At 42.4% G+C, this 26,755-nt stretch overlaps 1 protein-coding gene and 1 non-coding gene across 2 annotated transcripts in view; one reads left to right on the forward strand and one right to left on the reverse strand.

The window, feature by feature from the left end:
* The window catches only part of SYNPR (synaptoporin), a 311,626-nt gene that overhangs the window by 266,418 nt on the left and 18,453 nt on the right, over positions 1-26,755 (forward strand). The window lies entirely within an intron of this gene.
* On the reverse strand, positions 6,773-6,835 carry LOC111559637. The gene has a single exon (XR_002740761.2). It is a non-coding gene; the product is annotated as a small nucleolar RNA Z39 (small nucleolar RNA).

Below are 26,755 nucleotides of genomic sequence, written 5' to 3' on the forward strand. Positions count from 1 at the left end.
ATTCACATGTAGAGAGGAAAGGGAGGCTCGGAGAGGTACCTGGCTCTCCCAGGTCACATCCCTAATAAAGCATAGAGAATTTGAACCCAGGTTTCCAACTCCAGGGTCCGAATTCATAACCACCATGCAAGAGGGTCCAAAATCCTGACAGGCATTATGCTATGAAGTTAGAGGGGTGGGGGTGGGTAAGACCAATTGGTTGATACACCTGGACCACTCCTAGACTGTCTTACCCTGGATACAGAGAAACCAGACCCTACAACCCCTGGACTTTTCTATTCATTTAATGCCATCATGGCTTTTTATTTGCCTTTGAAATCTATTTGGAGTCCTGGAATGACTGCTATAAATCTCTGATGCTAGAATAACTAGAAGGTTCTGTTTGTGCTGCTGTTTATCTCTGTTGCACATGGAAGATGTCAATGATAGAAAACAAGCTTTAAAAGTGTCCAGGATCAGTAGGTATTATAAATCAGAGATTCCCAGGACTGATTCCTATATATTTGCAAGCAGTTGTGAGCAATTTCAGACAGAATGGGGCCATGCTTACCAATGGCTATTTTTTTTTTTTTAAAAGTATCTCTTTCTACTGAATATGTTTGACAGGATGGTACACCTTTAAGTAAAACTGAAAATATGAATGCCTTCAGAAGTAACATAATTGTTAATGATGCTGAATGACGCAATAGCAAGAAAGTCAGGCCAGAAGAATCAACCCGCCAGTGGACGTCACTACAGTGCATGCCTTCTTGTACAGATGAATAAATTACAGTTCTCAGAAAGCAGAAAGGGCCACCTGAATGGTGGCGTGGTTGTGAATTGAAATGTCATATCTGGTTAGATCATTTTGTCACGTTCCTTAGAGTACACTTTTAAAGCCAATCTTCTGCCTGGATTTCTGTGTCAGGATATTCTGAGCCATTTTCAGATCTCATGTCAAATAGTCACACTGTGAGGCTTTGGGGTTTTTTTCATATTAATGTAAAGTAGATTAAAAAAAAATCTTACAGGGCTGTCAAAATGCTCTAAGAATGAGTACATAACAAACACTGCCCCCCGTTTTGGTGAACCCTTGTGACAAGAGGTTTGGTTTAAAGTAACTACTCTAGGAATTTAGGAGAATCGATATCCACCGTAAGATTTTGTGGAAAACGAAAAAAGCTGCATTATTTAAGCTCTGCTTTATCCATAAATGTTGACCGAAGGCAGTTTATGGGACCAGCAGTGTTTACCCATTGCAGGCACAGAGTGGTGTCGTGGCTCACATTTGTTTTATGCTCAATGCCTTCCAAACATTTTCTCATCTAGCCTCAGAACAACCCTGAGAGAGAAGTAGAGCAATTAGAATCAGCCCCATTCTACAGATTCAATTTACCACCTCTTTATTGAGCACCAGGCCTTGGAAAATGTGTCCCTGGGAGATTAGAAACCTTGCCTGTTGTCAGAGAAGTTAATGGCAGAAGAAGGACTGAGACTCAGTCCAGTGATCTTATGGGTAATGGCCAAGCACCAGAGTCCTGGATTTTAACCCCCCTGTATGACCTAGTATTTAATAGTTGGAAGCCTTACTTCACCTGTAGAAAGAAGCTAATGGTAACACATGCCACAGGGCTGCTGAAAAGAAAGGAGTTAATGCCTACAAGGCACTTTGCACAGGGAAAGGCATACAGTAAGTGATAAATTAATGGCATCATTAATTTATGATTATTATCACACTATTATTGCCAATAATTTTTTAAATGTTTTTACTTTATTTTTGAGAGAGAGAGAGAGAGAGAGAGAGAGCACAACCCGGGGAGGGGCAGAGAGAGAGGGAGACACAGAATCAGAAGCAAGCTCCAGGCTCTGAGCTGTCAGCACAGAGCCCGGCGCAGGGCTCGAACTCATGAATATCGAAATCATGACCTGAGCCGAAGTTAGATGTTTAACCTATTGAGCCACCCAGGTGCCCCTATTGCCATTAATTGTAATCATTCTCCCACTACTGGTAGGACCTTAGCCCAATAAATAAAAATTGCAGGCAGCTTCCTTTAATTGCTAGCAGCCTTCTCAATTCTTCTTTGCTTAGTGCCTCTCCCCCACACTCTCTCCTCTCTCCAATTCCCCCAAGGATGGAGCTTGACTCAGGACTTCTTCTAAGACCACAATTGCTAGGTTGAACCACCCAGTTAACCTTTCTGTTCCTGTGACCCCTCTCCTTTAGACAACTAGAAGGTGGATTTTTAACCCCCAAAACAAAAGAAGGCTCCCTGTTTTCAAGTGTGGGCTAAGGCCATCGCTAAGAGAGGACAAAAGAAGGCAGGCAAAGAGCTGATGCTCGGAGTCTCCAATGCTGGTTCCTCCCAACTACATCTTTCTTAGCTGTAATCCAAGATGGAAATCAGAACTGCAGCCTCCGAGCTGAGAAACCTCTCTCCCTCCCCCTATCTCTCCCTGCTCCGTCTTTTCTCAACTTGTCAGTTCCACTTCATTTCTGTGTATTTTCTTTTAATAGATCATAAGTTCTTCCACAGGCCAAGCAACATGCATTTAGGGGTGGATTTAGAGCATCCAGTCTGGTGGAAATTATTGAATAATTATGACTCTCCTAGAACTGACCTGCTTTGGTAACTGACAGCAGGTGTACCTCTGAGGTCCACGGGCCAGGGCGCGCCCTCCCCAAGTGGGCTGGGCTGATATTCAAGACAACTCCAGAGCATTTCGTGCTTGGTGAGAGGATGCGTAGAGACTGTATTTGAAGTTCTGCCCCAGGTACACTGTATTTGATGCTAAAAAGAATAACATTATTTGAAGCCCACAAAGTATGTATCTTGTTAGTCAGAGGCACACCTGCCAGAATCCGACACTTCAGCCTCTGGGTGTGTGTGTGTGTGTGCGTGTGTGTGTGTGTGTGTGTGTGTGTGTGTGTGTTTCCTCCCCACTCTTTGAGACCAGAAGTGTAGACGTTGCAAAAGGGTATGGACTTAACCTTAAATGAACCTTTATCCAAACTACTACACGTTTTGCATCAACAAATATATTTTTCCAGAATTGTACCACAGAGGAAGGGAAATAAAGTAATCCATTTAGAATGTTCCCAGCACACCATCTCCACATTTTATCAGATTTTATAGTCTCAGCTCTTTTCCAGCTTCTTATGATTAGCAACTCCTTAATTTAAATGAAGGTTAATTGCCACTGTATTTGGTGCCATGTTTCTCCAATTAGCTTGTTAAACGTGGTCCAATAGCCTTCATAAAGTCAATGAGTGGCCCCCACCTCTTCTTATCCGGGGTGGGAGCCGGGGATTCAGAGGGTAGTTTAGCACGTCTGTCCGAACTCCAACTGTTTTTGTCAGATTTCTTTTCATCTCAGAGAACTCATCATTCAGTTAGAAAAACGGGGACCTGGGGGAGACGTGGCAGAGCTCCAAATGTGTCTTTCCTGCGTGTTTCTTTCTTTCCTTTAAAGCAATATGAAATGGGAAATTTGTCTACTCCATGGCCTACCGCACCCAAGAGAGATCGTTCCCTCTTTCTCAAATGGAATAGTGGTTTTCAGCTGGCGGGCAGGAGGGGGGCGCATTTGGCAGCCTCAGGAGACAGTTCTGATGGTCACTACTGGGGGGAATCCAGGGGTAGAGGCCTGGGATGCTGGTGAGCTTTCTGTAGTGCACAGGACACCACACCACAACCAAGAAATATCGGGCTGAAGATGTCAAGAGTGCTCGGGTTGACAAACCCCAACTTCTAGCAACAATCAGCAGCTGTTGAGTACCTGCTGGGCGCCGAGTACTATACAAGCTCTTTTCACGTCTTCTCTTTAAAACTTTCTTAAATGCTTTTATTTATTTATCTTGAAAGAGAGACAGAACGTGAGCGGGGGAGGGTGGTGTGGACAGAGGATCTGAAGCAGGCTCCAAGCTGAAAATCAGGAGATCGTGAGCTGACAGTCAAAGTCGGGTGCTTAACCCACTAAATCACCCTAGGGACCTTTCTCTTTAAATCCTTAAAGTAACCTTTCAAGTTTGATATTTAAATTCCCTTTTTTGAGATGCAGAAACTGAGGCTGAAGAAGTGTAAGAGACTTGCCCCCAGGTTTCTTGCCCCAGAGGCAATTCAGGTCATTCCGACCTCTGCTCAAAAGTTGCTTCGTTTTTATCTGAATCTACTTCTCGCTGTGCTCATTTCTTGTGATCTAAGGACCTCACTCACCCCTGGCTGTTGGCTACTCTCACCCTGTCTTGTGTTTCCTCTTGTAGCTACCACCAACACATACACACACTCACACACACGTCTCAGTGTTAGAACCTTTATCTCCAAAGCTCTGCTTTCTGATCTAGCTGTCAAACTACAGAGGAAAATGGTGCCATATCCAATTCTTGAACCAATTTTAGATGTTAACCTGGAAATTAACTCTTGTATTTCCCCAAGAAGACTTGAGGAGCTTTTATACTCATCCTGACTCCATCTCTAAGTAGGAAATTGAAGCCAGTTTGAATGTTTCCACGTAGCTCAGGGCATGAGTTTAAACTCCGGAGTACAAGTCATTTCGTGGGACTCCCGAAGTGGTAGAAAGTTGGGAAGGAAGCAGGCAAAGATATTTCCAATTCAATTAACAGCTATCCGCAATTTTTAAAAATAATTCATCCTCTGTTCGTTTCTCCTTCTAGTACCCTCGGACACTGTTGTTGGCTTTTAGTTTTGTGTTTCACTCAAACTAAAGTTGATGTGGTATTTCCTTTTTGATTCCAAGACAAAGCTCTTTCTTGGATTCAAGAGTAATGATCTTGGCTGCTTAAGCTCTTGTAGTTCCCAGGCCCTGAGCTGGGCACGGGAGACACATAGGTCCTGGCCTCAGGCTATTTGCTTTACTCTTAGTAGCCTTGATCTCTCACGGAAGATAGTTAAGGGGCCGGTGGTTACGAATTGAGGCTCCATACCCCGACTGCCTGGGCCCCAATCTTGGTACCAGCAGTCATCTGTGTCACTTTGGACAAGTTCTAGAACCCCTCCATGTTTCTGTTTCTTCACCTGTGAAATAGAGGTAACGGTTAGGACCGCTTAAACTGTTGGTCAGATGAAATGAGTTAGGACACGTGAAGCTCTTACAAGAACGGCAGGTGCTCATTAATGCGAGCCATCGTTTTCATCAGCCTTATATTATTATCTACCCTGGTGTTTATTAAATCTCAGTGGGTTGATCAGCTGCAAAACAAACCCACCGACTTTCTCATCTTTACAAATGCTTTGGAAGTCTTCCTGTTGCACCGTCAACACCAAACCCTCTTTTACATTGTTTCTTATTCTTTGTGCCTCCAAAGCATAAGCTGCTCTCCTTACAGACAAACGCAGTCAATTCTAAGGTGGGGTTTCACACTGTCTGACCTTTACATCACTCGCTTCCCCCTCTCTTGGCTCTCCTACCCCCAGCCTGGCGCTCAGATCTCATAATTCAGGGAAAAGGGGAGAAAGAACAGAACCCCATTAAACTAACCAGGCTCCAGAGAACTGGAGCTTGAATCCCTTCTCAGCTGGCAAGTCTGAAAATAGCAGGAGAGTGTGAAGAGCCCCATTGTGTAACAGGAAGAAACTTGAGGAAATTTGATTGTTTGGGGGCATCCAGCTGAGAAATGAGGTTCAGACTTTCACCCTCCTCCTATCATTTTTTGAAAGTGGTGAAATCTTGCCCACCCCACTCCACCCCCACAAAGGCAAAAATATCCCTACTATTTCCTAAGTTTATTTCTTGGATTCCAGAAAAAGCAGACACTCACAAAGAGGCGCAGCTTTGGATTCACTGGGGCTCCCAGCCGTTTAAGGATGCCTTGCACCAACACCCACGGTTCATTAAACTTTCAAATAATTGGCACAAAGTCCAGAGCTTGAATTTTTTTTTTTTTTCAACCCTCTGAGCTCCTTCTCCCTGCTGGGCATCTTCATTTCCATTGCTTATTAGTAGGACCCTAATCAAAGCGGCAGAGCCACGCAAGGAAATGCTTCAAAATTTGCCCTGGGAACACAAAGGAAGTAACGCCAGATAAAAACTAGCTTGGATCCCTTGGCGGGGGTGGGTATTGAAAATACCTGAGAGGCTGGCCCAGCTGTGATTTCATCTTCACTACTACCTACCTATCTGAGACCTATCGCTTTGAATCTGCCTCCATGTGGTTCCGAAACGTCTAAGAAACCTTTGAATGATTCATTGGCTGTCTCAAGGAATAAACAACTGAACCTGAATTGTAATGAGTTTTAATTGGTGGCCAGGTGGATTCACTAGCCAATTGGCTAGCCAAACTTATGGGCAGAAAAATAGGTCGATTTTGGCAACCTAGAAGTGACAAGCCTAAAAACAAATTATTACAGTGGAAAAATAACTTAGGAAAATTGCAGTTGAGCTAGAGAAAAGCAGGCTGAGATGTCTGGCGTTTTACCACGGTGCTTACCGCCACCCCAGTGTTGCTCTTGGAAATAGGAAAATGAAAATCCAAAAATGTCTATCAGCTTCTGGAGCACCCACTCTGTGTGCAAGACATATGGGGACTGCAGTAGCATGAAATACAGACTTTTATATTCATTATTATAAACTACTCTAGTTGCTTCCATTTGGATGGCTATATAATATTTCATTTTATAGAGATAATGTGAATTATTTAACCAATCTCTCATTGTTAGACTTTGAATTTTTCTCTCTCACAAGCAAGGCTAGAATAATCAGCCTTGCGCTCCAATCTTAACACATTTTAAATCATTTCTTTGGGATAAAAACCCAGAAATTTTCTTTTTTTTTTTTTTACATCAGAAAGCGTTTACAGTATCATGACTTTATTCATACTGATTTGCTTCATCATATGCAAAAAACCCAGAAATTTTCTTACTGGATTTTAAAGCAGAAATTTCTTTAAATCCGTGAAAAGCGTGTCCTTTAACAAATTACCTCTGAACTGAGGGAAAATTGGGATTCCAACCCTTGACTCTACCCTAGACCCCGCAATCGTATTGCTATTGGAGAAAAGATCTCCCAAAGAGATCAGCAAAGAAAATTTTCTTCCCAGAGAGGAAAACAATAACGCAAAACTGCCCTGAGGATGCTGCCACTGAGACACTGGCTTTGAAACTTGAGATACTAAAGGGACATCAGAAGTCGATTCAAGCCATATTTAAGTAGGCAGAAGCTGGGGCTTTAATTACCAAGGAGAAATCCCCAAGACAGGCATTAATCTGCATGGCAGCGTAAGCTTAGCCCCGTCTCTGGACTCCTCCTTTGGCAGGTATCCTTTCTCATGGAGGCTCAGTAGTGAAGTTTCAGGTCATTAATTACTCCTCAGGCCACAAACAGAAGAAGGAAACAAAAATACAGAAATTCCATGACATGAGTTTTTAAAATAACGGAATGGCTTACAGGTGTCATCCTGGGGTTTCTCCAATGGCTGACGTTCCGTATGTGGCAAGCCAGCGGCTGCCTGGGGAACCGCAAGATCAGTAAGAGTCTGGCCGGCCCTGTCGGCTGCCCAGCAACCTCCTGAGCGCCTCTGCATAAATCTGGTGGCTCTTTTCAAACCCCCAAGTAAGCTGTTTCCCGCAACTTGCCTTGGCTCTTTTTCCCCCACTTGTGTCAATTGTTGATGAAGGATTGAAAAAACCAACAGCAAACAACATGGGATTAATGTCCCTGTTTAGAAGATCCAGCTCTGGGGGAGCCCATTCTGGGCTTTATGAACCCCTCATGCCTTAGAGATCAGCACAGTTACAGGGAATGGGCTCAGGAAGGGGCTGCAAAAAGGTCAGAGTTGATCCATATTAGGTTCTAGGTATGGAGACTTTTTTTGAGAGAGACAGAGCACAGACACACGCATGCTAGCAGAGAAAGGGCAGAGGGAGAGAGAGCAAATCTTCAGCAGGGTCCACGCTCAGCACAGAGCCCCATGTGGAGCTCCATCCCATGACCCCAGGATCGTTACCTGCGCTGAAACCGAGAGTCGGCTATTCAGTCAACTGAGCCACCCAGACACCCCCATATGTAGATTCTTAATGAAGGGGTCTCCTACCTCCTGTCTTCCATTTTTCTAGCCATCATTTCAAATATCTGTGGTTTGTGCAAATGAAGACTGGCTCCTCACTCCAGCATTCAAGGCCTCCAAAGCCGTGACCCCTTCACCTACTTTTCAGAGCCGTCTCCTTCCAATCCCTAATCCCTTGTTTTAGCCAAACTGGAGCCCTTATCATTCCCCCAAGATAGTTACTGCACCTCTGTCTGCCACTAGGAATGGTCTTTCTCCTCACCTCTCCCATCTCAGCCTATCAAAGTTAGACTCATCACCAAAGACTCCTCTCCAATGCCGTGTATTCCACGAAATATTCCTTTACCTTTCAAATCTACCTTCACCTCCCACACCTTTCATATTCCTGAAGATCTATGAATTCCTGCTTTTCACACCTCCACGGCTCTGTGTGAAAAAGGTTTTGTGTATGAAAACCATTACTACCTTGTATTTTAGTTAGACGTGGTTTTATCTGATTCCCCGATTCATTATTAAATATCTGAAGGGCAAAGACTATTTCTAACACAGCTATAGTTCCCTAACATCGGTATTAAAAGTGAAATGGGGTGCCTGCGTGGCTCAGTCAGTTGAGCATCTGACTCTTGATTTGGCTCAGGGCATGATCCCAGTCCCAGGGTCACAGAATCAAGCCCTGTGTCAGACTCCATGCTGAGTGTGGGGCCTGCTTGGGATTCTCTCTCTCTCTCTCTCTCTCTCTTCCGCCCCCCATCCCTCTCCCCCACTCACGTGCTCTATTTCTAAAAAAAAAAAAAAAAAGGAAATGAATGACCTTTCATGCTAGACCTCAAGAATAGTGTCTGTTATAACCCTTCGCACATTTGTCGAATTCCTCCTTTGTGCCGGGAACTGAGGTCAGCACTAGCTGCACATGACAAATGTCTCCTCCAAGAGAAATAGGAGAATTCCCAAAAGCTCCAGTTGGGGTGTCCGTGGCTTATGAACTAGAACTTCAGTCCCCACATGCATTTGACTTTCCATTTAGACCAATCATACATCTATCTGAGAGTTCCTCATGCAACCCTGTGTCCCAGGATAGCAAAGCAAGCAACATGGAAGCTATAGTTCAACTCAATGTCCTTCACTGATTTTTTTCTACCTATTGAACCAGATTGCTCTAACAGGACTTCGTTTTCATCAAAATTCCACTTCTAACTATGGGTTTTTTTTTATATGTGCTCTTAACTATGTCTTTTGCTACAAGATTATTCAGAGCCTCCTCTCCTATCTTAAGCATTGTTCTTGCAACAAAGACTGATACCTGCTGACTTTGAGTAAGGCATTATGCTAGACACAGTTGCCTAAGCCTGCGTCTCTCCATCCTCTTTTGCCCTCTCATTTCATAGTTTATCTCTCCAAAACAGAAATACTTTCCTTCCCCAAAGCTCTGGAATTAGGGACAGAGGTCAGAAATTAAATGCTATCTCATCACTCTTGTTTAGAAATACAGAATCCTTATTGGTGTGTGAAAGTGGGAAATAGGAACCCATTTTTCCCATCTAAAGTTGAACAACAGCAAAGTAGAAGTGAAGGGATAGATTTAAATTAGAAAGACTATATTAAATCAGACCAAATCAAAGCCGATTTCACTGCAGGAAATGTATGCAGGAAAAGGTGTAATTATGAAAACTTGATATTCTGCTGCCTTTATGCATATTCACTTTATGAACTTCGACCTCCAGAAGCCACCTAGGACTGCTTCCCCATTTTTAATAAGTATTGAGAATGAGGCATTTCCTGAAGGGATTAAAGGAGGGAGGAGGATTTTTTTTTTTTTAAGCTTAAGCGCAGCAACATTAAAACAAAGGAACAACTATTCTTCTGGGTTTTGTGTGTGCTTTAAAAATCTCCAAATAAAATGAACCTTTGGGGAATCAGCAAAGAATTATGGCTTGGCAATTAGGGGGAACACTGATCCATCAGGGGGAAAAAAAATCTCACTATTAATTGCAACTTCTAAATAACATCAGTGAGTCTCTTGTGCAGTTGCTGGGAATACTTACCTTGGGCAAAGGGGGTTTTCAGAGGGTTCCCAGAGGACTCAGTAACTTAAAGACCCGGGCTAACAGCTGGATCATGTTCCAGTCAATAGGACACCACAGCAATTAATGCAAAACCGTCCTGGAGAGGGGCAAGCTGGGAATTAGCTCGGACTGGCCCATTCATTCATTCTATGTGGCTGCCAGCCTCAGAAGGATACTCCGTGGGGTTTTACCACACTTTAGGGAGCCTGTTAAGCAAGGGCGTCAGGACTGTTGAGGGGCTGATTTTTGTGTGCCATCTCTCCCACCCCCAAAATAAAAATCAATGCTGGGGACCCCTGAATTCCATCAGTCTTCACGGATGTAAAACTGCAGGTATAACCATGAGTGCTGTGAGCTGCTTCGAAATCGTTACTCCTTTTGTCCTCCACCTTACCCATGGGGACCCAGGGAAGTTGTCACTTGCCCAAAATCACACAGCCTGTTCCAGAAAGCTCCATTATCGTCCAGTTTGTCTGAGTCCACCAAGAAAGGCTGACATGAATCAGCCTCCTCATGCCCCTGTCTTCCCATTATTCCATGTCAGTCTGGTTCAGGGCAGAGGCTGTGTGAAAGGAACATGTGGGTAGTGCTGTGAATTTTCTTGTCTTCATTTACATCAAAACAATGGCTGGCTTGGGGACAGGATGCCTCCACTGAAGTTGAGATAGATTTAACTCTGTTTTGCAAAGAACATTCACTTCTGAGACGGACCAAATTTCAGCCTCCCAGGTGGGTGCGTCAGTTAGTGAAGCCATTAGTTGAATGTCAAGGCTTTTTTTTCCTTTTCCCTCCTAGAATCAGGGCTCTGCTTTCCCTGCTGTGGATGATGAATCTAAAATATTTATGTGGCTTTCTAATGACTATTTAGCATTTAAGGCACCTGATATTTGCCAAAGTGCTTGACAATCAGTATTTATTAACAGGAAAATAACTGCCAGAAAATCTGTGCTATGATATTTAGGGAGCAGGTTCCTTTGTGGCCATAGGGTATTTCTGGGAACAAGGTTGGGGCCTGTGATTCAGAGTGAAATTCTGAATTGGCCGACTTCTGCCCAAGACCTCATACTTGAACTTCCCCCTAGTTTGCTAGACTTTATTCCAATAATCCTGAAGGATAGCATGATATTATGCATTGCATTAATTCATTAAGCACTTATTAAGTGTCAAGTCAGAGTTGAGGATGAAAAATTAATAAGATTCTATCCAAGTCTGGGTTAGGTGCTCCTCCCATGATGCCCTGTATTTTGACTTAATGGATGCTTCTCCACATTGGGATGGCAGCTGGGTGGGGATAAAATCTGGCAATGTCTGGATACATTTTTGGTTGTCACTACTAGAGGGGGTGCTGCTGGCATGTACTTGTAGAGACCCAGGATGGAGTTCAACATCCTGGAGCACCCAGGCCAACAAAGAGTTATCTGCTCCAAAATGTCAATCAGTGTCAAGGTGGAGGAACTCCGTTGCAAGCCTTATCTCTCAGGTGTATAATTGTGTGAGTACATCTCAGCCTCTTCCCTGAAGATCTTATTTTTTAAGTTTATTTATTTATTTTGAGAGAGAGAGAGAGAGAGAGAGAGAGAGAGAGAGAATATGAGAATCCCAAGCAGGCTCCTTGCTATCAGTTCAGAGCCAGATGCGGGGCTCGACTTCACAACTGTGAGATCATGACCTGAGCTGAGATCACGAGTCAGCTGTTTAACCACCTGAACCACCCAGGTGCCACTCCCCTTAAGATATTTGAGTGCAGATATCTTCTCATCGTATCCCAGCACCTAACACATACAATATAAAACTTAGTACGTGGTGTTCAAATGAATTAACAAAGACCGTATCCTATCCCTCTGGGAGCCTGAACCCATGATCTCTGGAATGGAGATAGGTAAACAGGCAATTTAGGGATAAAATGTGGTATGGTCTTCAAAGTACAGTCAGATAAGAACTACTTTGTGTGACCTTACAGTTTGTCACCCAAACAGACATATTGTGAAACTGAATGTGAACACGGTCAAGTAATGAAGGCAGGACAACAGGTGAAACCCTGCAAATGGCCTGTCCTAAACAAACGAGGCACAGTTAGAGCCCACATGTTACACACATGAGCTAGGTGTTAGACATATAGAGGAATTCATGGGGAGTTGGAAAGTTTACATTGCTTGTTACGCTATAAAAAGTTCATAGAAATAGGGGCACCTGGGCGGCTTGGTTGGTTGAACATCCGACTTCGGCTCAGGTCACGATCTCACATTTTGTGGGTTCGAGCCCTGCTTCGGGCTTCGTGCTGACAGAGGGGAGCCTGCTTCAGATTCTCTGTCCCCCTCTCTCTCTGCCCCTCCCCTGCTCATGCATGTGCACGCATTCTCTGTCTCAAATAAACATTAAAAAAAAAATTTAAGTTAATAGAAATAAATAAAACCTTGCTAGAGGCTTATTCTTCATTCCAGGCTCCCATTTCATGCCTGCCCTCTGCCAAGTGCTCTGAGGCCAACAGCTACCTCCTCTGCTTCTTAAACCTTCTTCCATCAGCCTCTCCAGCCTTCCAGATTTTCCTTCTTCCATGATCCACTGCTGCCCTTTTTGATCACAAACGTAGCGCCGTCCCAGCCTGAATCTCCACACCCATTAGCCTTGCTCAGTCACCAAGCGTTCCTCCCTGCACAGGAACCAGTTAGAAGTAGCAGATAAAAATAATCTTCCCCAGATACGGTTCTCATGGCTCCGAGCTCCAGGTGAGGTCTCTGTAATGCTGTGGCTACAGACAGAAGAACTAGGCTAACTCTCCCTGGGGTTGGGGGGAAAAGCTTTACCGAAGAGATAATATTCAAACACACTGTCTTCAGCTTATTCAAAGGAAATTTAATTGTGAATCCCTTGGAAACATGAGGGGACAAGTCTGGGCTTCATGTTTCCTGGGTGGGTAGAACTATTTCCAGCAGCAAGCATACTTTGTCGGGAGGAGATAGAAGCAGGTCAGAAAGATCTTATGTAGAAACGTGTTAAAGAGTGAAGTGAATAACGAGTGTGGTTTGTGACTTCTCCAAGCCTAGGCTTTGGAAGAAAGACATTGAGGCTGCAAGTTAACTTCCTATTTGTACTAAACTCTATTTCAGAGTTTGTTTAACATCTTTAGTGCAGTTATCATGAAAATAAACATCTACTTTGGTATAATCCAAAGTGTCATGGTTTTGTTATGAGTACATATTAGGAACAATAAAGTTACTATCTCCAACTTTAGTGAAATAACTTGCTTTATTCCATAATCCCCTCTGATACATAACTGCAACAGAGAAATACCGAACTGAAACTATAATATGCCGTGTCTTCCTAAACTAGATCAAGAAGATTCTCCTTGCCACAAGATCAACAGCATCCATCACCTTTATATAGATTGAGATTTCGCTACTTGGTATGAGTTTGATGTCAAGTGGACCTTTCAGACTAAAATGTTACTGGTATTTGATATTCTCCGTTCCAGCTGGCTTTCTTCGAATACACGAAACAAACACCAGATGGTAATTTGTATAAGGATAAGGGAACTGGTGCTAATTTTAGAAAGTTCTTGGCCATTTCCCTCACCCAAAGTTAGGAAGGGAATTCTCAGTTGGAATGACTTTCCAAGTTTCAAGAAGCAGCTGTCTGATTTTCTTAAAACTGTGCCATCATTCTGCTTAACAGTATGTCAGGCCAGACCACAGTATTCCATGCATAGAAAAATCTGTCATCTAAATCTTCCTCCCAGTCATCGGTAACCACATCAACCGGGACAAAGGTGGGCCTCAGAAACCCATGACCCAGTGACCCACAGACACTCCCTTTCCTCATTCACTCTATCCCTAACCACTGCCATGTTAAGGTAGTCAAACTGGTTGAACCCGTTTTTAATCTCTGGTCTGAACTGTCAAGTGGTAAATCTCACCAAAAAGGCTCACTGGCGAGAACTAAATGGAAGGTGTGCCGATGCAGAGACGGGGCAAAGCCAGGCCTGTTGGCAATTTGTGAAACAGACGGCCCTGCAAATATGATTCTCACACTCAGCTGTAAGGTAAACTGTGAACCGGGAAGCAACAGGTGGCCCGTAAAGGCAAGGCTTCAATGCGCTCTGCGTGTTTACATTTAGCTCTTAGAGACTGAAATCTTTCTAATTGAATTCAACAAACACTTAGAAGTCATTATGTGCAAAACACTATGCTAAGCTCTGAGGTCCAGAGAAAGTTGAATTTTCGGGGGTCTTAGCTTAAGGGCTATTTGGCTCACTCTGCCAAGAGGGAAGAACAAAGGGTTATATAAGAAGAGAGGAAGAACAAGGGATTGATTCCAACCATAGAAGCAGAATTTTTTTTTTTTTTTCCTGAGGAGCAAAAGGTCTAATGTGAAAACAAAGGTTGATTCTCTATGGGCAAATATGGTAGGAAGCTTCTTCCATGAGGAGAGAAATAGAGTGAGGTAGAGAACACAGAAGAGGGCAGAAGGAGGTGTGTGCGGGTGTGTCTAAGTGTGGGTTGTTGGTGAGGGTCAGTGTGGATGTGTGTGGAGTGAGGGTGTTTGTGAGTATGGGTATATGTGAGTGAGGATATGTGTGGTGAGGTGTGTGAATGTGTCTGAGGGTGAGTATATTTAAAGCTGGAGGGTTTATAAGCGATGAATCATGGGAATCTACCCCCAAAACCAAGAGCACACTGTATACACTGTATGTTAGCCAACTTGACAATAAATTATATATTTTTTTTTAATTTTTTTTTTCAGCGTTTATTTTTGGGACAGAGAGAGACAGAGCATGAACGGGGGAGGGGCAGAGAGAGAGGGAGACACAGAATCGGAAACAGGCTCCAGGCTCTGAGCCATCAGCCCAGAGCCTGACGCGGGGCTCGAACTCCCGGACTGCGAGATCGTGACCTGGCTGAAGTCGGACGCTTAACCGACTGCGCCACCCAGGCGTCCCAATAAATTATATTTAAAAAAAAAAAAGCTGGAGGATTTAGTAGGCAATGAGGCTATTAAAGATGAGATAAGCCTAATTGTGGAGCATAGATTTATATTCTATAAAAGATCTCTGACCCCCCCACCTCCTCCTTCCAAAAAAAAAAAAATATATATATATATATTCCCAAGGTAGGATAACTTCTAAGACACTTATCTACACTATTGGAAGTTTTCCCTTGGAGAAGGATATTAGCAAACCAGTGTTTTAAAAAGCTTATGTTAACAACTAGATAATATGGTAATGGAGGTAGGGGGCTGATTAGCAGACAATTGCAATATGTAAAGAGGAAGCGATAAGAGTCTTGTCAAACCCGAACTCTTTCTTGAGCACATACTACATACGTACTACATACTACATGTCGGGCATGAAACCCCAAGGGCTCTGCATGCATTATCCATTTCAAGTTCACAAAAAGCCTAGGAGCTAAGTGTTTTTGCTCCCATTTTAAGGGAGGCCCAAGGTAAGTAACATGGCAGGTGAACGGCTGAGCCAGAAGTGTGTCCAGATCTGTCTGGTCCAGGGCCTGGGCTGGTAGTCACCACCTTACACTATCCCCAAGGACAGCAGGAGGGAAGCAGGAGGGAGAAGGAGCTAAACAAGGCTCCCCAGTATGAAATGAGCCAATACCTGCAGAAGGAAGAGTAGGGTTGGCGGCAGGGGGTGGACATGGAGTTCTTTTCAAACAAGTTAAATTGGAGGACTGTGGGCATCCATGTATGGATAGTAGCAAAGAGATCGGTGCAGATCTGAAATTCAGAGAATATGAGAATGTGGAGAGGGACTAGGAATGAAAGGAGAAGCTATGACTTCAGAATTTCCGTATCTTAGGGCTAAATAAGGAAAGGGCTCTCAAAGAAGACCTCAGAACTTAAGGTAGCAGTGCTGACCATGAGAAGCTCTCCCTTCTAAAGGGTTTTGATATGAAAAAGTAGGAGATTTTCTTTAACTACCCCTAGCCAAAGAGAAGATTTTGAAATACCGTGGTACTTCCTACCATGAGTATAATTTTAATGGGGTACACAGAACCCACACATACATCTTGATGAGATAACCATCCACGAGTCTGACACACGTGCACCCCAGAACTTCCTGAGTTCAGGGGGGCAGGTCCACCAAGCCAGCATACTGAGCTGATAGAGTTTGATTGCTGGGTATCCCAGCATCATAGAGTTGGGTCCCCAGTAAATGGAACTGCCGTCTTCCCAGCCAGAAACCCGGGTGTTTTCTTTAGCACCTTCTCTCCACTTCTAAATCGAATCCCTCACTAAGCACCATCAAATCTATCTCCTTATTATCTCTTGCTTGAATCCACTGCCATGCCCCTAAGGCAGACTCTTGTCACCTCTTGTTGACGGTGTGACCATGACCTTTTCCTCCCCACATCCTTCCCCCAAGTCCAATCTCCCTAGAACAGTATATGTCGTACATTTGTTAGCCCATCCTATGAAGAGTCTCTGACTTAAAAAGGTAAAGAACCACCCTTTGCATCATTTCAAGCAAATTAATTAAAGTGTTCATTTCTCTAGACTGATAAACCCACCAGGCTCTCTCCCATCTCAGAGCCCTTGTGCCTGCTCTTCCTTCCACCTGGAAGGTTCTCCCTACATATCCACGTGGCTGGTTCCCTAATGTCCTTCAGGTCTTTACTCAAAACCTACCTTAATAAGGTCTTCCTGGCCACCCTACCTAGAATTTGAGCACCCACTTCCCCATCATATCAGTCCTATCCTTCTTTCCGGCATTAATTTTTCTCCATATCCCTTACCTACTACCCAAATCACTATGTAGGTCAGTTACTTACCTTGTTCATTGTCTGTCTTCTCCATGGGAAAGTACATTCTGTAAAAATTTTTGTCTGCTTTTGTCCACTACTATATTCCTCGTGTCTAGAAGCACAGTTGAGAGATGGAAAATGAAGGAACAATTAATGATGTTTACTGATTTTTTTGTTGTTGTTGTTTGTTTCTTTCGGTGTTTTTTATTGTCCTGGATCATCTAGCAAATTTTCCTAGTTCTCGCTTGAAGTGCATAAGTAATTTCAAATTCTTTTTGAGGTTGGTTCCTTCTATCTAGCTATAAAAACAAACAAACAATAAACTTATCATCTGTCATTTTAAAGAAGAACACTCTGATATTTCTCCTTAGTTTTGAATGCCAAGCGTGGCGGGGGTGGGGTGCGGTGGAAGACTGTTCCATTTAAAAATTATTAAAAATGAATTATGAATTTTCATTTGAAAGGTCTTCCATGCGTGCTTATAAATAGTCATTAGATGACTCAATTGAGGTAGGAGCTCTTTAATGGCTAAGGTGAAATTAGTCCCACATCCATTTTGTATTTAAAAACAAAGAAGTTGGTGCATATGCGAAAAAGAAGCCTCTCTATTTCGTTACTTTTTTATGAGCAAAACTCATCAAAACCTCTTTAGAATGAAACTCCATTTTGAGAAAGTCCCACTTACCTTGCGGAAAATATATGTGTATTGATGATTAGCAGGTGATTTAGCAAACCAGCCAGTATCTCTGGGAAGGACTACATTTCTTTCCCAAATTCATGAAATTAAGTGCCCTAGGGCAACTAAAAAATATGACTCAAAAAAACACTTCACTAACTGTTCCTTGCTGGTAGCAATACAGATCCGAAGTAAGGCACTGCCTGTGGGGAGTGAAATGCAGGGTAGCTCTCAACGTGGAAGCAAATAGCCACAAAAGCCAGGCACGTGGTGCAATACAAGTGCCTCCAAGGGAGAAACTCAGCTGATGCTTACCCTCCAAAACGCTGAAGCATTAACCTAATGCAAAGGCCACCCTTTTAAATCAACCTAGAGTCAAAACTTGTTAGATTTAGTTACCACTCCACAGTCTCTGGTCCGGAAAAGCCAGTGGGTTGTCATTCTAGCCAAGTGGATTGGTATCCAGCATACAGAGTCTCACTTCCAGAAAGGCTTCACCTCTGCCATCAGTGATCTGCTTTGGGAATTCATTCTTGATAAGTCAACCTCCTTGTTAGACAGTTCTGGCCTATGGTTGGTAGATCTAGAAGTAATCATTTCAACAGTTAATATTTATTGAGAATTTGCCATATGCCAGGCATGCAATGAGTGTTTCATGTATCTCATTTAATCCTCACAAAGTTGTGTGAGATAGGTATCATCCCCCAGTTTAGAGATGGGGGAACCAGGAGGGTTTAAGGATCTTGGCTGAGGTCACACAATGAGTGAGCGCTAAAGAATCCAGACCTGACTTCAGAACTGTAGCAATTAACCCCTGGACTCTACTGTCCCAGTAAAGAATGAAAAACAGAGATGGGGAAATAGAGAAGTGATCTCCAAGGGGTGTATTTCTACCACTATTCTGAGTATGGTCAGAAATCTATGTACTAAACCAGAAGAAAGACTCAGCCAGCCTCTATTCCAAATTGACTCTTCATAAATTTCTTCAAAGGAGCACTAGATAGAGAACCATTCTTTTGAGCCCTTTGAACAAGGTGGGGTTGGGGGAGTTGTCGCTGAAACAAAATCAAGCATAAAAACCTCATGGCCATTCCAAGCCAACAGGATAGCAAAGTGCGCTGTACGTGAACCTGACATGTGGTCGTTCAATAGATGTGTTACAAAAAAAAGAAAAGGCGGGGCGCCTGGGTGGCGCAGTCGGTTAAGCGTCCGACTTCAGCTAGGTCAGGATCTCGCGGTCCGTGAGTTCGAGCCCCGCGTCGGGCTGATGGCTCAGAGCCTGGAGCCTGTTTCCGATTCTGTGTCTCCCTCTCTCTCTGCCCCTCCCCCGTTCATGCTCTGTCTCTCTCTGTCCCAAAAATAAATAAACGTTGAAAAAAAAAAAAAGAAAGAAAAGGCAAAAACCACAACACATGCTTATGCATATACAAAAGATGTAAAGAAAAAATAAAAACTCATTTCCAACTTGCAGCTGATCTGCTGCTGTCTCATCAAACAGCATCAGCAGAACAGTGTGTTCTATCTCGGCTCCCTCGTGGTTCTCGCAGTGAGAGCAGCTCCCTGAACGGAAGTGATCCCGATGTTCAAAGATACGCGTTTTTCATACGTGGCTGTTAAACACAAGCCCACACAACCTCATGTATGCACAAAAGCAAGGACACCGCCCGCCTTGGGAGATGGAAAGGTTTATCACAGATTATTTCAGTTCTTGGTGATTTTCTCATTACAGAAAGCTCTAAGACCCCATCTCTGCTTGTGTATTCAACTCTCATATTTCCACCACATTTTAAAAGGTAATTGTGATTGCACGTGTGGATTTCTTTTTAACTTAAGCTACACACCATTACCTTAACAGGTACCATAATTTGGCTTTCACATTCTCTCAAAATCATCAAAACCAAGTTCTTGCAAAATGTGTATTTCCCCGGTGTTTTCCAATGGGTTCAATACTGTTTGCCAAAGTGCATAAACAGAATGGGGATGGTTTGTAAAATATGGAACCAGGATGTTGCATTCTTACCTTTTTTTGTGCTCTTAAAAAAATGCTTTCTGTTTGGCATCATTTTTGTAATAGTGGAAACCATTTCTAAAGAAAGGGGAATTTTTTTTTTTTTTTTTTTTTTTTGGTGCCTCTTGTGGATTGCCTCCCTCCCTCTCTGTTTGTAACTATTGTTTCCCCTTCCCTTCCCCCAGGGTCTTCTGGTAAGTTCCCCAAGGTCCACATAGGAGTGACAACATATGATATCTGTCCTTCCCTGACTGACTTACTCCATGTAGCATAATACCTTCCAGTACCATCCACGTTGCTGCAAATAGCAGGATTTCATTCTTTCTCATTGCCAAGTAATATGTCAACACTACCTAAAGCAATCTACGCATTTAATGCAATCCCAATCAAAATTGCACCGGCATTCTTCTCAAAGCTAGAACACACAATCCTAAAATGTGTATGGAACCACAAAAGACCCTGAATAGCCAAAGTAATATTGAAGAAGAAAAGGGGGAATAATATTATGAGCAGCACTTAACAGAGGGAGCTCTGCAAACTGGGGCAAGGTTATTACAGCTTCAGCTACTTTGTGCACATTTGTGTGGACTCAGGGTCCTCTTTGTGACTAAGAATATCTTATGTAGAACCTTCCCTTCTTTAGTAACTAATTTCTTCCTCTCATCAACAGGATACAATATGGCATATAATGAGATCTCATTATTACAGATTCTAATATACGGCGGGTCAAATGGAGCCCACATAGGCTCACTTCTCAAGACCAGATTCTAATAATAATACGCAGTTGAGCTAAGTGCATATTATTGGACTTTTGTCTGATAATGTTAGTCCTAATCCCCTGAAACTCAGCTCCACAGGTTTCGGTAAGCTGCCAGTCCAGAAAAAAAGAAAGAAAAGAAAAAAAACAGCACATAGGTCTTTCTTTTTTATTTGTAAAAGAGATTTTTATTCTATCTGATTCTATCAGAAATGACAGTGGAATAGGTGCGGCAGTGATTATAAAAATTACATTGGACACCATCCCAGGGAGGCATCATCTCAGCAAAGCATTAACGATTGGGGGTCCAGGCTCTGAAGTCAAACTCTGTGTCCTGGCTTTACCACTTTCTACCTGGGTGACCTTGAGCCATTAATTTAACCTCTCTGTGCCTCTGTATCCTCACTTGTTAATTGATGGTAATAACAGGACCTACCTTATCACTGAGAATTAAATGCAGTTAATGGTTAGCACAGTGGCTGGTGTACAGAAATTACTCAAGAAATGCTAGAAGAGAGGAAGTTATCTTAAAATTGAATTGGCAAAATGAGACCTACCTATATGAAAATGAGGCAGAATGTCAGTGTACTCAAAACCATGTGAGAGGGGTGCCTGGGTGGCTCAGTCGGCTGAGCGGCTGACTTCGGCTCAGGTCATGATCTCGCGGTCCGTGAGTTCGAGCCCCGCGTCGGGCTCTGTGCTGACAGCTCAGAGCCTGGAGCCTGTTTCAGAATCTGTGTCTCCCTCTCTCTGACCCTACCCCGCTCATGCTCTGTCTCTCTCTGTCTCAAAAATAAAAATAAACTTAAAAAAAAAAAGTGTGAGATAGCTCATCCAGCTGGGGGCCGTGGAGTGGATGCTGGAGCAGACTGGGAAGTTGTTTTTTTTTTTTTTTTTTTTGTCCAATATATATGAAGTTTATTGTCAAATTGGTTTCCATACAACACCCAGTGCTCATCCCAAAAGGTGCCCTCCTCAATACCCATCAGCCACCCTCCCCTCCCTCCCACCCCCCATCAACCCTCAGTTTGTTCTCAGTTTTTAAGAGTGGGAGAGAGCCAAAGCATAAGAGACCGGGAAGTTTTTAAAGAAGTTCCCTCATAGACTACGACCCTGCATGTCACGATTTATTCATGGACCAACAGTCCTGTTAGAAACGCAGACTCTCAGATTGACTCCAGACCTACTGAGTCAGAATCTGCACAAGATCCTAGGAGATTTGTGGCACAGGAAGTCGAGAAGCCCCTGTCCTGGGACCCATCTCGCACCTCCAAGCTTTCAGGCCTATGGTTATCTCTTATCACTCACATCAGCACTCTTGAAAGAGTAACACTGGGGAGAGGGAGACTCTTTTCCCAAACACTCCCACTGCAAAAAAAAAAAAAAACTGTAAATGTTAAATTCTAACAGTTACTTGTTGGAAATATGATAGAACTGACAAAAATAAGTGGAAACAGCTAAGTAAAGCATGAAACAGAAGTTATGATTCAATTAATATTTATGCCTAGACAGGGTAAAAATCACAAATATTTATTTCATTTGGAGTGAAAATGAAAACCAAGAAAACATACGCTGACTCTCTTTGGGAGGGTTTGGGCAGAAGTCTCTGGGACCCTCAGGCTTACAATAAATACATATCCCCCAGAATGCAACAATATTTCACTTCCATGGTCTCCCTACCCTTCTTCTTCACATACATGGAATAACCACCCAGGCTTTCCAATGGTTACACTATGTATACAGCACACATTGCAGACAGACAGACACACACCCAGACTCATCCGCACTTGGACCCCTTTTCGTATCTGCTGGATTTCTGTCCTTAGGCACCTGCTCAAATCTTGCCTGCCAGAGACACAGAATCTTAGATCTAGGATAAATCTGGAAAATGAGATGAGAAGGGGAGAACCAATGGTGAAAATAGTAACATTTATCTTTTATTAGGTGCCTTGTGCAAGATACTGTCCCACAGATTATCCTTTTTTTTTTCATTCCCTCATCAACTCTCTAATATAGGCTATTCATTCTCTTCTATTTCCATTGAAGGAATAAAGGCCTAGCAAGTCAAATAAACCATCCAAAGCTAGGCTGCTAAGAGGCAGCACAACTGAGACTCGAACCCAGTTTTGTCTTCTCTCCAACTGACAGAGTAAAGCCAATGTCTGTGAATCCAATAGCCACCTTTTTGAGGAATGGCTTCTACTTTGTAATTCAAATGTAATATTTTCCCTCACTTTCACTTGGTATGATGAGTGGCGAAGTGGCAAAGGAATTTTCCAAAGTCAGAGTAAATTTAAGCTGTAGATGGTGAAGTGCAGGATAATTTCCTCCTTGGTATTTTAGAAGTTCTTCATTTTAACCATCTGTTGAGGGCTGACAGATGGGTTGATATATGACAGAATAATGGGTCTTCAATTCTAGAAAGGCATAAGGAATGCTTGAAAAAAATAGCAGCTCTTTTCATGAACCTAGCTGTGCTAACGCTTGCTCACTTGCAAAAAAAAAAAAAAAATGGTGGGAGTAAAGTGTGAAATATAATCATAATCATCCCCCTAAACAGAAAGTTTCTCACAATTGCCAAAGGTCAAATCCAGTAAAATATGCCTATTCTAAAATTATGCTAATGTTTTCAAATCCAGTCATTTAAAAGGGCATACCGGGGGTAAGGGTAAGGTAAATAAAAATAATAAAACCAAAACCCCAAAAGCCCTTCTTCCATCCCTGTTTCCAGCCATTTCATTTTCTTTTTTATAGATAGCCAGTGTCATGAGTTTCTTGTATCTTGGAGATAATTTAGGAAACACGCAAATTTTTGAAATCCAAATGATTTTCCAAGTGACTATGCCAAATGTGAGCTCTCTGTCCTTTCTTCTTCCATGCAGTGGATATAGATGAGAAGTTATACATACACCAGACATTTGACTAGGGACACAGGTGGTGAAGACTGTCCCATCCTCAAGGACCTTACAATCCAGTGAATGAAGCCAACATGGGAAAACACTTTAAATACCACATACAGTGTACTTTCTGGGAATGTAACAGTGATCAGGGCATTCACTGATTGTAGCAATGGCTCATTCACCAGGCATTCTCCAAGTGACCTTCCATGTCTTAACACAATTACCCCAGTTCTTTTCCAGTCGTGTATTGCAACCAGATGAAATATTCACATACACACACCTGGTTGCTGCCAGACTTCTTCGTTGGTGCCAAAGAGGCTTGAGGTTCTACCCACACACAGCCACTGGCTCAAACTTTAGAGACTGCAATAACAACACTTTGGCCATATGCATTGGACTTCAGCAGCATGAATCTGTTTTCAAAAGAACATCAATATACAGATTGAAAAAAAGAAGTCATTACAGCTGAATTCATGGTCCAGTGTCCTTGACCATGCCAAAAACAGCCCATGTCTCTTGAAGATTACATCACCTTCACCACCTTCATCTTCCTAACCATTAATGCAACCATTAAAATATTCTTTAAAATACTAAAATTATCCTTCATAATTTTGATCCTCATAATGATCCTGTCAGATGTGAACACTGTATCCCAGAGAATTTTTAAATCCATGATCAGGTTTGCTTTATTGCATTATTTCCAGCCATGCATAGCAACTCTTCTGTCCTATCTGGGAGATATCAGTGGTGTAGAATAGTAAGTTAATAATAGGATTATGTTTTCACAGGAGTATTTGACAGCCTGGATTTATCTCGACAGTTCCTTCCCACTCTAATATTATGTAATTCTGAAGGAGAAAGATGTGCCTTCTTTCCACTTGCAGGGAGGGTGATGGCAAGAGAACACAGAGACCAGAGAGGAGCTGACTTGGTTCAGAAGGTGGCACCTGAAAGGTCTGCTAGCAATTTAAGTCAAAATTTCTCAGAGTAGCTTACTTGAAGAAATTTCCTATAAAATGCATCCATTTTTAAATATAGGTTGGAGGGGGAATCTAAAAATAATTGGACAAATGAAGAAATTACTTTGGAATATCTGACATATTTATTATCTATGCCCCTACTATTTGCCACTGTGTAGGTCATCTCTTTTTTAGAAAGTGTGTCTGTGTGTGTGTGTGTGATGTCATATATACATATATGCACATCATATATGCACATATATATCATACATATACATCATATATATGTACACATATATACACACACATATATATATATACACATGATATATATACATATCATCTATATATATGACTCCCAAGTTTTATATACATAAAAAACTGTGGTAGTTTTTTGTAAGTAGTTTTTATAAGTAAACAGGTAAGTTTACTTATCTTAAGCAACCTCTACACCCATCATGGGATTCAAACTCACAACCCTGAGATCAAAAGTTGCCTGCTTTTCCGACCTAGCCAGTCAGGTGTGTGGGAGAGTTGTTTTGATCACACAGTGAGACAACATTCTAGACCAGGGTACATGGGACAGATGAAGTTCAAGTCTGGCTGCTTGAGACTCTGAGCCTCCCTCCATGTCTCCTGTATGCCACACTTCCTCCAGATGTTTCATCTATACACTGCCTGGCATCTGTTGTTTTCCAGATATGTTTACAATGCCCAGATGCTTTATGCCAGGTAGACAAAGCTGATGGTTAATTGACTACATCTTAGTATTTTTATTGAGCTGGTTCAATGGCAGCCCCCAAAATATTTTGGAAGTGCTAAAAAATACATTAAAATAAAGAATATTGATAAGATGCTCAATAAGCATCTCCAATTTCCAGATTCATCCTTGACTAACTCTACAAATGTGGGTTCTTTTTCCCCCTAGTTATTTTTAAGATGTCCCAAATGGTTTCAACAGTTGACTCACCTCTGGTCTAGGACTTGAGCATCATACTTGTTTCTGTACTTATTGGTAGATGTGTCAAAATCAATAACCAATCATTTGGAAAGAGTGCTGTTTTCTGTATAAGCCAACAGCTCACCTGAAAACAGTTAACAGCCCCGATTGTTTCCCTAAGCTTCCAAACTTCTGAGAGCATACAGGTCCAGAAACGCAGGAATCCTCTTGTATCACCATTTAGATATATAAACAGATCCCCTCCAGACCTCTTCACCTCTTTGGTTATTGCTTGGCTTTCTAAGGGGGAGAGGGTTGCCGGTGAGCGAGTGCAGAGAGCCAATAGCTTCAGCGGTCATGTGAGTCACCAAAATTCTCACTAGGCAAGCACTCTTTTCCTTCCTTTTAAACCTCCCTCTGCTAGCAGAATGACCCAATAAATCTTTCTGGTCCTGACCTATGTCAATGTGCATTCTTCTTGGGCATGGTATAAGCAGGTAGTGGATAGAACTCCCTCTAGACACCAATTTGTAGACCTTCCAGATAAGTCATTTTGTGGTGTATTTACTATTCAACATGCTTTCAGAACCACTGAAGGGAGGGATAATCCTAAGGAGATTCTGGACGCAGTCAGATCTGTGCAGCTCTCTCCTTGTCCACCTAGACTGGCTGGTGCCAGGCAGTTTTGTGTTTGTTTTCAAAACACCAGTTCCTTTTCCTGCAAGGCCATTATCATCATCTGCAATTACATATTCTTCTGGGAATATCTGAGTAGGATCTGTCCTCCAACAGAGTGAATGATGGGATCATGTCTGTTTTTATTAATTACTATATTCCGAAGACATGGCACCTAGTTGGTTCCTACTGGAGATGTGTTGAATAAATAAATTAACTTACCTGATTTATTTGACCATCAAAACCCACTGAATAATACCAATACACTTTTCTGTACCGTTATTCAATTATATACAGAATTTTCCTATCTGTCTCCGTGTGTGTGTGTGTGTGTGTGTGTGTGTATGTCAATTCATTGGGGACTCACTATGTGTCAGGCACTGAGCTAAGTATTTTATTGAATTAGCTCATGCATACTTGACAAAAACCCTTTGAAAATCAATGTCATCATTGCCCCTCTTTACAGATAGGGGCAATCTATTAAGCCTTAATAGAGGCTTAATAGAGGCTTAATAGAGTTCCAGAGCTAGTTAGTAAGAGTTGACATTTGAACCCAAGACTGACTGATTCTAAAGACAATAGACTTAACCATTATGTGATGCTTTCTTTTCTCAAAACCTGTATGTTATGAGATCTACCTCACAAATTGTTGATGAAGATTAAACAGAGTAATATATTTGAAGGTCTCAGCGCAGTGCCTGCCTCAAAGTAAGCACTGAATCTGTAGCAACTTTTACAAGCAATACTGCTACTATTTGTAGTGAAGAGGAAAGGCAGGGTCAACTGGAAATCAAGTCAGGTTTTAAGGGGTGTTTTTAATATTGATTTACGACAACATTGCAGCAAGCTAGTGAAGACTGCATCCATTCTGAGGTTGTCAAACAGCCAAGAATACCTCCTTCTTGCACAACGATTATGAAATCAATTGTCTATGACTAAGCTAAAAGGAGGCAGAGGATCTTTTAAAAAGTCTTCTTTTCATAAAAAAAAAAAAAAAAACAAGAAACAGGAGGCCCCAGTTCCAAA

This window comes from Felis catus, chromosome A2 (assembly GCF_018350175.1).
Source record: "Felis catus isolate Fca126 chromosome A2, F.catus_Fca126_mat1.0, whole genome shotgun sequence".
Lineage (NCBI taxonomy): Eukaryota > Metazoa > Chordata > Mammalia > Carnivora > Felidae > Felis > Felis catus.